Genomic DNA, 16585 nt, shown 5'->3' on the forward strand with positions numbered 1-16585 from the left:
AATAATATAATATTATGGATTTCTTAACCAAAATCCCTGCATCATCCAGCTAATATCGCTGACTTAAACGTTTTCGTAATACATTAATCAGTTTGTGTTTTCAAGTTTGAGTGGAATTTCATGCTCAAAATAATTTCGGTAATACCTGACCCTGATATCGTGGGAATAAATTTACACGTTAGTGTAGGACCCCATGCTTTCTGAAAAAAAAAAAACTTATTAAAAGATCAAAAACATCAACAACACGAATAACAACAATCCTTAGTTCTCATGCACTTGAGCCGCCGCATGTAAAAATATTATTCCGACTTCAATTGCAGCAATATATTTAGTCAGTAAAGAAATTGTTTAGAATCTTTTGTTAAAGCGGGATCTCAACAGGCCATTGGAGAGCTAAACTGTAACACCCGATGGAAGTAGAAACAGTAATAGCACCAACATTTATTCCAACCATAATAATTGCAAATCGATTCATTATTTCTATTTTGTTCTATTATTTTATACTTATTTTACACTTTACTTGATGTTACTATCCGAATGTTTCAAAATATTTAACCATTTTTACTAGTCTGGTTAGATTAAATTTTCAAGCAGAGTGCGGTCTGTCAATGGTAAGTCTCTGTAACATAACCTACTGACAGTTGTCATTCGCTGTATGGTTGCTACAATTGAATCAACGTCATTGTACTGCTTCCGGTTTTTCAGAATTTTGTTTGGTCAACTCAGAATTCTGTACTATTATTTATGGATGAAAGGGTTGCCACTTTAAAATGCAAGACGTTCCTACGCAGCGAGTTAGCCAAAATCACGACGATGCTGTTGCATTTGTACATAGCCCCTCGTCTGTCGATGAGGAAGTATATGTACCGGAAATTTGGAAATTAGGTCGAGATCGTTTTCTGTCAATCTACAATCTACACGGTAAACAAGCATGATCAGAGGATCAAAAGTAGAATTAGACAAAATGGGGGTTCTGGACAATTTTCTTGAAGGTGATCTTTTTGCACAAAAAGGGGGTTTCTGTCCCAGGTTTATGACAGCCATGGGGGTTCTGGGCCAAAGGTATGCAATATATTATAGTTTTTTTAAATTTAAAAAAAAGTGGGTTCTTTATCAAATGTATTCTAATGATAAAACCATGGGGATTCTGGACCACTGGGTGGTGATCAGATCGATGCGGATTCTGTACCATTGTAGTTCTGGACCACGTGGTGATGATAGTGAACATAGACGATGAAGTGATGCATGTTTGCGTCACAGGAACTGACCGCAGCCTGATGTTTTATGTCCGAACACCAAAGTTGCAACTCCATTGGAGCAGTATCGCTTTTCGTCGAAGGTTCATAAACCTTTTTCTTTTGTTGGCCAGCAACGTGGAAAGTGGAAATCCTGTGTCGGTAAGATTTGAAAAGTTATCATCGTGTGTAATATAAGATATTACTAGGCGAGTGTCTCTATGTAATGGTCGGTCGTGGCAATTTTACCGACGATTGAATTTTTAATGCCTTTAGCCTTTTTCTTTAACGCGCAGGTGCCCATCTTGATACAGTAGATTTTAGAGCGCAGACCGATAAACTCCGCAATGGGCGCATCGTTACACTCGTCCTTGAACTTTCCTAGGACCTTTTAATTGTCTGCGCAGTAAAACGGACTATGTCTGGGTAATCGCTGAGATCGAAAAGTTATTTCTGGTAATACCTAACCTGATAAAGATCCTCCGTCTGAATCTTGTAGACGAGCGAATCGGTGTCGGTCATTAGCAGATGAGCGTGATCACCATACTGCGATTTGTTGAAGCATTAATGGAAAACCAGCATGAACATTTTGGAAAGATAGAGTATGTCTGCTCCAACATACACAGGCTTGTCGAGTTTCAGATGGGTTTTACTGGATCGACGGCTACCAGATATTCGTCAAAGATTTTCATATGGACGAAAGTATCTGATGAAACGAGTTTGTCACGTCAGCGTACATCGTTGACGATTTCAATTTGTTTTCAGTTTTCGGATGTTTTCTATGGTTTTACCGAAGACACTGTTGGTCATGAACTTGAAAAAATCACTTTCGATGTTCCTGGTTGCCAACGTGCGCTGCTGAGTGTTAAAGTAATTGTAACGTTTCATCTACGGGGCCTGATTAAATTGGAGCGTGCGATGAACTTTGTCTAAAATCAGGCCGTGTTTCAAGGTCTAATTGAGTAGTCGAAGATGCAATATGTATATGGTCCTGTTCATGGGATTTTGCACAAGCTTTTCTATACTTTGGGGTACCCAGACCAAACTCGTCCTTCGGCTCCAGTTGCTTCGGAAACAGTATCTCATTGCCGACCAGAAGTTTTCTTCGGCGTAGAACGGATAGTCGTTGTGGAGCTCATGTAGATGTTCAGGATAGATCAGCTCGACTTCAACGAAATAACTTATGTGGTCAACGTAACCGACTGAGCGCAACTGCAGAAACTACTCTGCGGTCATCCAGTGGAAACCTTCCACGGGAAGTGGCTGCGATATAGCCCAACCATACACATTTTTTTTTTTGTGCCAGGATAAACGATGTAGGATCTTAGTTGGACAGGTATTTGTTATTGGCCACGACAAGCGTTCATCGCCATCACATCAGATGTTGTATCCGATCACGTACGGCAGGTTTTGCTGCTCTTTGTGAAAGATCGATAAGGATCAGGATGAGGCCCCTCCACATTTTCTAGTATCGCCTCCGAGTCAAATACGATATGAAACGTCTGTGCGTATGTTCTGTTTCAATTTTCAAACTGTAAAGTACTTTTCCCGCGTCGGAAGCCTGAACAGCTTGTTTTTCCTGGCAGTACCCCGACACCACGTGCTCGTCTACCTTTTCCTGTCGTGAGAAACACTGCAAACATTTGTAGCAGAAATGTGCATTGTTATCGTGTTTAGTGTACTGTGAGCGTCACATACTCTGAAATCTTTGATCTAGATGAAATGTGATTGATAGTAAGGTATAGTGTATTTTCTCGTCTTAGTTTTGTTTCTTTTAACCCAAAGACGTTTATTGACAGATTCATTTGCGCTTCCCGTTTTGGCACATTTTTCACAACCGCGGAAAACCCGGATATTGTTTGTTTTGATGCTGCTGAGATACGGCCTGTAGTTGAAGACTCTATCCACGTGATCCTCTGATGGGTGAGATCTCCCCAGATCAGACAGTAATCATCGTTCTTTTTAACGTTCACGCACGCTTTAGTCGCTGAAATCGTTTTGGGGAGTTAGACATCTTTACCTCCACGCGGTGTCTGATATTTCGACGTTTGAAACGTGACCGAGTTCACTCCGGCAAAGATCCACGCCAATGCATTCTGCTGATAATCCTCGATGCGACGTTGGGTAAATGACCAGACGATGTCGACCATCGCATATAAATCGTCACAGAGAGAAACGATGAACGACTTTGACCGAAGCCAGACGTCGGTGTTTTTTTTCTTGTTCTGTCCGCGTGAAATGAACGTTAAAAGCGACACTAAGTTTGATAGCCGTATGTTTTGAAGTTCTTGATCGACGGTCGGTTTCAGCAGTCGCTGTAGCAGTTGTTTAATGGTACCGCCCGCAAGCACGTGTGGATTATTGTAAATAAAACCTTTTGTCGTCACCTCCGTACGCCTTCTTGGTTTGTATTGGTGTAAGCGATCGGTTCTGCTTAAGGTCGATTCGGGAAAGTTTTTCAATTTCAGCTCGCCTCAGTCGACTCACGGTCTCGTTTTGATCTTCGAGCACTGCCGCCCTCGCTTTAGAATACGCTGTGGTTTTTCCCGTGAGAGCCTTGTACTCGTCGTGTAGTTGTTTTGTATACCGCTTGGGGGGGGGGGGGGTGATGATCTGTCGGTCGATGAGATGGTTAAAATCCGTCACTAGTCGTGAACGACTCCATAGAACTCTTGCGGACGTTCACAGACCTGCGCGATGAGTTCGTGCAAGGCAGCATTCGACCTGGAGTAACGTGCTTGTCGCAGGGTAAAACAGAGGTATATCTCTCTCAGACGACGGATCAGTTCATTTCGTAGAATGGACGTTTCTCCGGGGTTGAGTAGAACATTCACTCCTTCTTTCCTTCTTTTCATCATTGTAGCAATAGTTCAGACACATTTATTTATCTTATATGATACATGACGAAGAGATGCAATAGAACCTGCAGATGCGTATGCTATGCCCAGCTCAACGTGATCATAACAAGAGGAAGCTCAAGACCTCAGCCATGCCTAGTATGTGGAGTTGGTCATCGTGGACGTTTACAAGTGTGTCAGAACTCATGCAGCCGAAAGATCAGGGCGATCAAATATTATTACCACAATGTAAGATAAAACAACAAAGTCAAGAAAACCACATCGATCATCGACGACTACATAGCACAGATTAAAGAGGTCGCGATGAGGAAACAGCAACTTCAGGCTTGGCGCCATGAGCGTCAGCGACATCGAGAGGAAAACAAATGACGTGATGGTTACGAGATCATTCATTTAAAAAAATATCTGTGATTTCGACATCTATAATGATTCCCCGTGCAAGAGTTTAATGAATTCTTCTTGATGCATGCAGGAGATGCTATGTTTCACGAGGAGATCCTTATCGTGGACGGTTTTGAGCGTGCCATTGTCGTAGAGTTCTTTTTTCTGCGCAGTCGTGCGTAACATATGTTTATATACCTACCAAAGAGCGTGAGAGGCACACTGATGTCGATGATGAGATGGTACGTGCTCACGATGTCATCCTCGAAATCTTTAAGATTTTCGACAATGGCACAGGTGAGGTATCGTTGTTGTTGGTCATGTTTCTCTCTGTGTTAAGACTGAGATAATTTTAAGAGTTTTTCTTTTTTAAAATATTCCGTTCCCATGCACCTCACGCAGTGCTTCCTAATGACCCTGATGACATCATTTTCGGACAGTTCTCGCCGTTGTTCTCGTGTGAGCAAAGGTTGCCTGCGCGCCACTCCTATGGCTCTCGTCGCGGTGAGTCTAAGTTCAGAGGAACGTTGTTTCTGACCACGGTCTCGATGGATTTTTCCATTATGTCCGGGTTGTGCAAGATGACATCGGTGATAAACTTCTCGTCGCCGTGGCAGGAAGACATTTATATATTAGAGAAAGACTTCAAAGAAGCATAATGACTAAGGATCTGCGCAAGAAACTCTATGAATTTATTGCACGTTACCGCGTCAGGTAAAAGTCCTTGGATTGGATTCAGCTAATGGAGACGATCCTGGGCGGATCAGAGCTCGCTACAGTCATGGGATGCTACCTTTTTGGCGACATTGATTCGATCGTGACTAAAAAATATCTTCTCCCGGGGATAAGATCGTCTCGAGTTTAAGTGTCCTTTTGTGAGACATGTGGGAGCGATGTCAGAGTATTATCGGTCGCAGGTAATGTCAGACATGCCCTTGTCTCCGATCGCATCCAAGGATCTGCTGATCGATGGGGTCTTTCGCAAGTGCTTTTACCACCAGTTAAATTTCACACCGCGGTATGACAAGAAATTTCATCTCCGCGACTTAGGCCGTTACACCAAAGTGCCACTCGCCATCGGTATCGTGCTCTTTCTGGGTGATCGCGACCTACAGCGACACCGACGAGTTAGAGCTGCTAAAATTACTTCAGCGCGGTCTGGACAATGAAGTGATATTGTGCACGAACTGCAAGACAACCCGGGTCGTTACGAGATAGACCTGATATAACCATAGAAAACATCTTCGCTTACCTGTCATTTAAGCTGATGGAGATACAGAAACATGGAGTACATCGTCAAGAAAATTATCGCAGCATGATCGATCAGGCCGTGTCGCGTCTTCCCGAGAAAATACAGTCCGTGAAGCAGACTAACGTGAGGTTTACCTACATGTATGTTTTAACTTAACCGGTGATTTCTCTTTTTCCATATTTTCTGTCGTAAGACTTATCAAAGTGACTCAACCACATCTGCGCCAGAATGATCAGGATGTTATGTGCCTTTCTTAGCTTATGACTCAACAGGGAAATGTCGAGTATACCTACACAAAGATACGATCGGATTTTTCTGAGCACTTTTTGATACGCCAGAAATGCCTGCTTGGTATTTTTTTTTCTTTTTTGACTGTCAGCGTGGGCTCCATTCGCTTGACCACCGTTTATAAAGATAATCCGGCTCCGGACACAATCAGTATAAACGGATTGGCTGTGGCAGCGGTGGAGACGATCTCGGCGGAGGTCATGGCAAGCGGCACCTATGCGGAGATTTGCAGCTAACGTCGATAATGCCGATACGCGCTTTGGTACACGTAGACTTCACGCTGGTAATAGCGGTAATATAATTCGAGTTCTCTCCGGTCTTCTGCAGATACATGTTCGTCGATGTGATTAAAATTGATGATCGGTTTCATCTTATATTTCTGCGTAGACTAGACACCTCAGCAGAAGATCAAGCTGAGTCAGACGCTTTTTTAAGAATGACATGCGTTTTACCGACTCTTTCTTCGTTCACTAAGGGATCCTAAGTATTCACCCACCACCCACTGTGGGTACCTCTTTAAACCTTTTATTATTTTCGTCATCTGATTAAGCTTGATAAGATCCGCTAGCGTATCAGAGTTTTTGCTGTCAGGTCAATGTGGTCTAAATACCACTGTGACTCACGACTTGTATTAACCTGAAATCGTCAGTGAAATAAAGTATTTTTCGATGATTTTTGTAAAGGTACAAAAAAGCCACAGCGATTTTCTCCACACTGAGTAAAGTTTTATCGAAGGCTTTAATGGAAACATAAACTTTCGGTCCGTAGTGGCTCAGCGGGTCCAATATTTGTATCGGTACTTTTCTAGATCATTTTTTTTAGCAGATCAAGGGTGGCCCTGAGAGGGTTAATAAAATACTCCTCAGGAGGTAGAATAAATGTGTTAAATACTGTACTCATATTTTACTCAATTTCTTTCGGCGGAAAATTGTCCAGATAAGCGTACACCGCTGAAGCTTTGACCGCGTCCACCTTTCCGTGCACACTATAAAAGAGCATATGCATCAGCACGTCCATGGCTTTGTTTGGTCCAAAATCCGGTGGCTCTGGAGCCACTGCGGACGGTTCAGGAACCACTACCGCATCTTCGTCGGGAGGTTTCCCGGCCGATCGTCGATTGTCATCACCTCCATGTAACTTCCACGTCTTCGTACTCTGATCCGGCATGTTGAAAAATTTCTTTTGTTCGTGGCATGGCGCAATTTTCTGTTTCTGTGAAATAGCTTTTTGTTACTACTTTATCCATGCAGTCGTGATCGTTTTTTGTGCGCGTCATGGTCTACCTTTGGTGCAAACTTACACCGCTTGCTTTATCCAGTTTTCACGACGGCATTGACGATTTCAGGATGTAGTTCCTCAATGATGGTGTAAACGAGCCCTTCGATGCCTTTAGATAACCGCATCAATTCGCTGTCGTTACTAAATTTAAACAATGCAAAATACCTGTCGACGGCATCTCTTAGCTTCTGTTGTCGCATGCGTTCCCGCGGAATGGTGAGAACGTTTGTCCTCATCGTGCCTCCAATTTATGTAGGAGACGCCAAGCATCGATTTGCACAGATTCTGCACTCAATTAATCTCTGCATAATGTCCTGTGCTCTGCTTGAGTACGTGCAAGTGGTTTCCAGTGTACGAGGGGTCCTGTCGGTAACTATCGTCGAACAACATTTGGTAATGTTCGAAACCGATTCGGATGATTCAGCCATGGTACAAATTATATTAGTTGGACCAAGGTAAAAATATTCGCCTCAGGTTTCGTACTATATGAGGTCGTCTAGGGTAAAATTTTGAAAGTAACTTAGCCCAGGATTAGAAGGTTCTGCCGTGAGCACCATAAATTCAATCACGGAACAATTGATGTACCTACTGGCTGCGGAGATATACAATTCGAACGTGGTTGTCCCAATTGTTGCATTGCTTTCGTAAGGCAAGTCCGCCGTGGTGTCGGGCTTGATGCCGTCCAATCTAAACTTATCCAGAAGTGCGTCCGCCCAACTGAAATGTCCAGATCTCAACAGCCACGGGGAGCTGGATCTTCAGCCAGAAATTAGACGTGACTCCAGCCGTTGTCCATTCGCTTCCCATGGACATGGGTGCGATGTGATGGGCAAAAACATGATAAGCCTTGAATGTAAAGAAAAATTCCGACCCCACCAAGATGATCACACCACATCGGTTTCTGGTGTTTCCTGTGAGGTTTGGAATTTGTCCGGTGCTGTTTCTGACACGGAGTACATTTTTGTGGCTACCTCGTTGTTCACGACGGGCGGATCATCTGTCACCTCGAGTTTAGCTCCTGCCGCTGCGGAGAGAGTTCCGACGAGAGTTCCTCCGGTTGTCGATAATTTAGTACCTCCAAACGAGTTCAGATGATCGCTTGGGTGGTATCCGTGATGGGCCACGTCGTGGAGAGTCTGGTCTGTGGTCTTGACATTGAGATTCCAGAATTGGTGACCTTCATCAGTGCCTGGGAAGTGCTACACATGACTCTGAACCCTTCATTGCTGGTTGCACGGTGATGGGTAAGTAACGTCCTGACGAATATCGATCGACCCCGATAAACCTCCATGAGGTGACAAAGTCATAGATCATGTTCGATCCTGTATTGAGTCCGGTGTACACCCCAACATGTCTGATATCACTGGTCAACAGTGAAATCATTACTGACTTGAAAAGGCCCTAATCTGTAGTATTTTGGTGTGCCGAACACGAATATAACCGTGAAAAATTTGTATTGGCTCTCGTTTTGAAGATATTCATATACCTCATTTTCTATGTTTCGCTGTGTAAATTTCTCCAGTAGGACTGCAGCAACATCCGGAATAATGATGCAACATTGCATAATACCATCATGCTCACATCATCCACAGTTGATTGCATCATTTTCTGATGCAATGCAATACTAATGCCATGCGGCTGCTGAAGTAAGTTGACGTCAGCAGTGTACTATACATGTGTAGGCCTATTATACTAATGCCAGGCGGCTGCTGAAGCTGACGTAAGCAGTGTACTATATAAAGCCCAATCAGATAGGTTCAGCATTTAAAATATTTTAGACGTTGTGCGAGACAGTTCAAGCTACTGTTACATAAAACTTATTATTTTATCCATTTACGTACAATAAAGAACAGTAATGCCTCGAAAGTGTGTTAATACCGCGGACAATTTTTGCTATATTTGTGGGGAAGTGACATTTGCCAACCAGAAGAAAAGTATCAATTCTCAAGTGAAGAAGGCATATCATCTTTACTTCGGATTCAAGGTTGGTGACCAAGACAAGCCTTGGGCTCCGCATATATGCTGTGCTACATGTACAACACAGCTTTCACAGTGGTTGAATTGCAAAAGGTCATCAATGCCGTTTGCAGTCCCAATGGTGTGGAGAGAGCCAAGCAACCACCTAAATGACTGTTACTTCTGCTTGGTTCCTCCTCTTTCCGGCGGAATAACGAAGCGAAAGAAGTCGAGAATAGTCTACCCAAACATTCCGTCTGCATTGAGACCAGTTCCACATGGTGAGGGACTTCCTATTCCAGAACCTCCAGCAGAATATTCTCTTGATTCATCTGACGAAGACAAAGGTGAGTCGACCTGTTCTTCTCCTGGTCCATCAGCATGCAGTGATCCAGATTTTCACTGTGGTGCATCATCAACCCCACACAGAATAACACAGGAAGAACTAAATGACCTGATTCGTGATTTGGACTTATCAAAGAACAAGGCAGAATTGCTAGGATCAAGACTCCAACAATGGAATCTTCTAGAAGAAGATGTCACAATTACTGCATATCGAAAGCGCCACCAGCAATTGGAGCCTTTCTTCAGAAAGGAAAGTAATCTGATATTCTGTTCCGATATTGAGGGCCTCATGAATGCTTTAAAAATCACTCATGACCCACAAGAATGGAGACTATTTGTGGACTCTTCGAAACTGAGTCTCAAGGCTGTGCTTTTGCACAATGGAAACATTCTTCCATCTATTCCAGTAGCGTATGCTGTCCACATGAAAGAGACATACGATAACTTAAGGCAGCTACTGAATTCCATTGAGTATAACAAGTACAGCTGGCACCTCTGTGGTGATTTGAAGGTAGTTGCCCTTTTAATGGGACTGCAGCAAGGATATACAAAATACATGTGTTTCTTATGCGAGTGGGATAGCCGAGCAAGGGAAATGCACTACATGAGGAAGGAATGGACTCACAGGCAGAATGTAGCCATTGGAGAGAAGAATATCCAACACCCAGCTCTGGTTGAGGCTCAGAAAATCTTGCTACCACCCCTTCACATCAAACTAGGTTTGATGAAGAACTTCGTGAAAGCCATTGACCGGACTTTGCCAGCATTCCGATACCTGCATGAAAAATTCCCTCGACTCAGCGAAGCAAAGATTAAAGAGGGAGTTTTTGTGGGTCCTCAGATTCGAGAGCTTTTCAAAGATGACCGGTTCAACAACTTGCTGGAAGGTGACGCGAAACAAGCATGGAATGCTTTTCGCCTAGTTTCTACAAACTTCCTCGGAAATGTTAGGGCAGAAAACTATAAGGAACTAGTAGAAGACATGTTGATGAAGTATAAGAAACTTGGCTGCAATATGTCTCTAAAGATTCACTTCCTTCATTCCCATTTGGATTTCTTTCCTAGCAACTGTGGTATTGTTAGTGATGAACACGGCGAACGTTTTCATCAAGATATCGCAACAATGGAACAAAGATACCAGGGAAAATGGTCCACTACAATGCTGGCTGACTACTGCTGGACACTCCTCAGAGATGCTCCCGAACAGCTGTACAAGAGACAGGCGAAGAAATCTAAGATGTAGTCAATGACTTGATTTTTTATAGGTAGGCTATTACAGTTGACCTTTTACTATTGGAATGCATTTCGTTATGTAAACATTAATTTCTTGCAGATTACAAAAAAACTAGAGCCAATTTTGCAATTTGACTGTCATATTCGTGTTCAGCACATAAAAATTGATAAGAATTGACTAATTTTATTTCAGTAACATGACTTTTGTAAAAATTTGTTGTCCAGTGTATTCTGTGTACCCGTGCTGGGGTTTGGTGATCACAGTTAAGTTAGACACGGATCCAACTGTTTTGTCAAATTTTCTAGCAAGCTCCGCCTCCATGTCTGCGGACGACATGGCCGGAGAAGACTCCATAGACTGATCAGCGACGGAGCAGGAAGTCCGTATAAGATTCTTCCACCTATGATTTGGTTTCCTGTCATGGTTCATCCTGTGAATGATAATTCAGTCTGCGTTAGTTGAACCACGTGCTACCATCGTGTGCCTTGGCTTCTGGCGAAGGATAATTTACATCGGCGAGATTCGTAAAACAGTGCCCGCTCATGTTGAAATCACCCTGCATTGAATTACCAATACGATTGACTTTATTATCGAGTTCCACCTTGTAGGCAGCTATACTATCCGCAACGTCGGATCCGTCTAACCCGATGATCGTACCAAAGGAAGTGTAGGATATGATTAACATAAAAAAATGAACATCATTAATTTCGACACCAAGACGAAGACAGAAAACCTCAGCATCATTTATTTTCGGCCGGACTGACACTACATGACAGTGGGTCCTACGGACTGCAGTAAAACGAATCTGCTGATTAATCTGCTTCTAAACAACATGCTCAGTTACGATCGCGTGATCATTTATACGCTCAATCCGCATCAAGACAAATACACAAAGCATGTGGAAGAACTGGATTCGGACATGTACAAAACAATCGTGTTTGACAACATTAGAATAGACCGCGAGAACATGACTAAAATTTGCGAGTATTTCTCATTGTAGAGAAACAAGTACTGCTACAACATTTACGACGTGCCCAAATACATCCGATGCAACACAGGATGTTTTGTCCTGTTTTTCGGGCTGGACAACCGGGACATCGACGCGATCATGCGACCACTTCAGCGGCATCAACGCGAAAGAATTCAAAGACTGTTACGCCAAGGCGATGGCCGGATCCATCGAGATGCAGAAAATGTCAGAAAATGCAGAGGGGGCTTTTACTAATTTTATAAGCCCCCTTCCGTATAACAACATGTCGTCTGAGAAAATCACCAGCCGACGCTGACGCGAGAACGTGCTCAGAAAATTTGTCGAACAACGAGGAACGTTAAATCAAAACTTTATCGATAATACAGTGGGTCTGCAGGCGTTTCAGCGAGATGTCTTACAGGAACTATTTAAACCATTGATAACCAAGATGGAGGAAACGAAAACAGCACATGATGTGAAACAGGACCAGCATTGGGATACCTTAAAGACGACGTAGCAGTCTCAGCAAACATTGCTTCATCGGTTAGTGGAAAGAGATGGGTCTGCACTAGAGAAAGATGTGGTAAAGCTCATCAGGATGGCTGAAGCACAGGAGTGGGGCATGGAAAAAAACTAAACCTAAAAAGAAAAAGTTGTCATAGCTGAAGAAAGACGAAGAGGAAACTAAAGCCACCTTAGAACAGATGAAAGAAGAGGAAAAAGCAATAAGGAACAGGTTAACATTACTTGGAAAAGAGGCAGAAGATACTCAAACCAATGCTCGAAGAGATGCAGAGAAAGGAAGAAGAAACGAGCCGTCGCTTGAAATATTAGGATATTTGTTATGCAGTGCAAAAGAGGCTGACTGTAGAGATTCCTGATTCATCCCAGCAGTGGTCTGAAGACTTCACTAATATAAAAGTGCCAGGTATTGGAAACGTTTTAGCGGCTCCATCAAATCCTCAAGATTATTATTTTTACACTTTGGTGGTGCGTGCCATGTTAACTAGGGTGAACAACAGTTACGGCAAATTATTGTAAACATGCCAGATGCTGAGAAAAAAGAGCAAATGAATAACAGCTTCAACATGTCACAAAATTAAACAGTGATATGCGAAGCCGTGGATGAAAAAGAAAAGGGTACAGATCTGATCCATATCCCTCGAACAAAGAAGGAGGTGGACAAACTAGGTAGATTAACATCCTGGCTTATGATAAAGGAGTAAAATATAACTGGTCGGGCGCTTCGATTCGTTACTACAAAAATCCATCAGAAACCGTTGAACGATCAAAATTACTTATGGCTTTTAAGCAAGCAGATAATGTTGGTGCAGAAATAAGTAAGGAGATGGTAAATATTTTAAATCAACTTCTAGACAGTACTCTGTTCAGGCGAGACCAGTTCCAAATTTTGTGCGATGATCTGATTGCATAACAGTGGAAATGCACTGTCAAATGGTGGTAAGGTTTTGTTGTATCAACATAGTAAAATAATATGCCTCTCGATGATACCACGTTGTTGTTCGATTCTCCTTCGATCAATTCGACCGTGCGGTACAGTCCATCCTCGAACTGGACTGGCACAAGATCGCGCTGATTTCCGCCGTGATCTGGAACAGCTTTTTTAACTTCACTGAGAACAACAATCATTGTTCGTACTGGACGAAAGCACAACGTTAGACGATAACGATCTCGGCATGCGGTTACAATATTACCTACATCGCCATGAAAATTTCTAGAAATTTCTAGACTGATCACGGCCAACGCACACACCGTCGCTAACATCAAAATCGAACACAATTATTGCAAGTTGCGTAAAAGAATCACACTCGTGGAAGGCTATCGTGTAGGGTTTGACATCGCCCTCTCGACTGGATCGATCCTGGGTTTCAGCGTCGGCATGGTATTATCGGGTAATGTTGTGTATGATGGTGATATACCAACGTCATTTACTCCTCGGCGATTAACGTGCTACCGGGATCGTTGATGCAGAATCGACACAATCCTTTCATTTATTACACTGTCGTGAACACTTACGCGATCCAGGAAATCACTATGTGGCTCGCGGATCAATCCGGAAACGCTGTCCACAACAGCAACGAAAGAATCACGTATTGCCTGCACGTGCAACACAAGGCGTCTTCAAAGACGTCTAGTCGTATAGCGATACAAGGCAATGACACCACCGCCGTAGACGTCTTCAAAACAGTCATGGATTAAAATATAAAACCATGAGACGATCACGTGTGTAATGAGGTAAAATCGTAGGTGGATTTTTATCCATTTTGTTTTCTTTGATTCGATTGACAATATCTGGCATTGCCGCAAAATCCGCTATTATTTCCCTCAAAGCGGCCGAAGCGGGAGCGACCGGAGCCGCCTCTGCTGCTTGAACAGCCTTAGGACTGAAATTACCATTGAGATCACTGGGCAGGTGTCACTAGTAGCACAACCCGCCATGGAGACCTAGATGCCACAAGCCAGTCAAACTCTCAAAAAAACCCGCAAAAAGCTGTCTCTGAGTGCTTAGTTCAAGCAGATTTTGTCTGACCTCGATAGGAGACCTTCCAACGTTTAGCAGGGGAACAACCGGCTCGTGACCGGATACCGCTAATGCGAAGGTCAGAACACAGTATCAGCTGAACAATCAGACCTTGGAAGAGATCAACGCATATCTTCAACAGGTCAGCAGGATGCCCAACTTGATCATATTCAGCGACGACTGCATGAGATCGTGCACCTCCAGAATATGGTGGTACAGACACACCAGCACGGGTGCCGCAATGAGTAACGAATTCTCAGCCACTGCAGTCGTGTTTACCGTGGACGGTACCGGCAACGGCAATGCTCTCAAAGGAGCTATTTTCAGAACCAATTTCGCTTTCGCACGTCAGACAAGTTCTGAGCCGCATTCACGTTCGCGTCGATTGCAGGCAGTATCCCAAGGAGAACTTGAGTGTAATTTCAACGCAGCCACGAGAAATTACACATGCGTGTACATGATGCTCATGGAGACCATGCAGAAATGCCAGGACACGGATACAGGCACACAAGTGTCATTGGATGATTTCACAGAGTTTTACCTCATTTTCCGTTTCGATGTGTCCAAACATCCCGAACATCTCAAAGATTATGTTACTCCCTCGAGACTTCAGAGCGATTCATGACGCTAGATATGCTCAATGGAAAGAGCAAAGTAATTGTGTAACAACGAAGTTATTCAGAAAGACGACTATGGTCTGATAGATCGCGAAGAAACCACGATGTACGATGCGATCAACTTCAGATCCCGGATGGTGCCGCCGATATCCATAAACTCATCGGAAAACTCCCCAGACCCAAAGGTGGTTGTACGTTACCAGGGCACAAGTTCACCGGGCAGTGGAATTCCCTGGAACAATAATAGATGGACGAAAACAACCAGCCGCTGCCAGGTCAGGAGCCTTATAATCACATGGATGCCACTGCTCTTCAACACGATATTTGTTATACTGATTGTCCCGATGACATAGCTGGATGCGACAGGTCATGCTGAGGGATTTAAAAGAGCTCAAAACGATAAATTTTAGAGAACGAGTAGACTCCGCTCTCGAGCATGGTATCATAGGGACTGATGAGCCTGAACATGTCAACAAACTTGATTAAATGCATGCGATCTGGAAGTGGAGCGCGCGTGACCAGGTCAGTCCAATGACAAAATTGATTTCATATATATCATAACTTCTGGTTTAAGACCTTGTTATATATATATATATATATATATATATATATATATATATATATATATATATATATATATATATATATGACAATCGTATGCTCATTATTCCAAGTATGAAAACAAAGTCATATGGACAGCGTTCTTTTGCATACCAGGTCCAGCAATGTGGAATGAATTGCCCACTGAACTTAGACACAATGACACAGTGATCACATTCAAGAGGGCTCTTAAAACTCACTTATTTCGACTGCAAGAACAAACTTAAAGACCTAATAATGTTTCCTACCTTAAATATTCTCAGCATGTTATTTTTAATGTTTTCTAATTTCATGGTGTTTGTTTTTGTAATCATATCATTATATGTTATTTTTTATCTTATAGGTGTTGTCTAATGTTGTAAAGCGCTTAGAGCTTCTAAAGATTAGGCGCGATACAATGTCTTCATTAATATTATTATTATTATTATTATTATTATATATATATATATATATATATATATATATATATATATATATATATATATATATATATATATATATATATATATATATATCCCAGCTCTAATAATACCATTCAATAATCCTGCCTCAAGATGATGGTGATATTAAAAGTCACACTTCAACATCACCATGAGGATATGTTTAAAGCTGAATGGATTTAAAAACAGATCATACGCCAGCTTGTTTAAGAACTACACTGAGTTAATTCGAAGACGCATTCTATGCACACATAATGTACGCTCCACCCCACCCCAAACCTAACTTAAAACAAACAGCATTTGATGTGACCTCTGACTTCCCATAGTTACATGGCAGAACAATATAAATAAGTATAATGGACCCTTCCCTCTGATAGCTATATGACACCATTAACAATTTGTACTGCCTGAAGAAAGGAACAATTGAAGTTCATAGTCTATTCAACACAACAGCGGAAGCTTCCTTACTCTCAGATCGTAGTGACAAGAAATAATTGTATTTTTCACTTGTTTTATCTCGATAAGACTTCTAAATGAAATTTTGGAGAAAGTATGCCTAATAACACAGTTTGTGGTCAACAGATCTTTT

This window comes from Sinohyriopsis cumingii, chromosome 5 (assembly GCF_028554795.1).
Source record: "Sinohyriopsis cumingii isolate HCF-2022 chromosome 5, ASM2855479v2, whole genome shotgun sequence".
NCBI lineage: Eukaryota > Metazoa > Mollusca > Bivalvia > Unionida > Unionidae > Sinohyriopsis > Sinohyriopsis cumingii.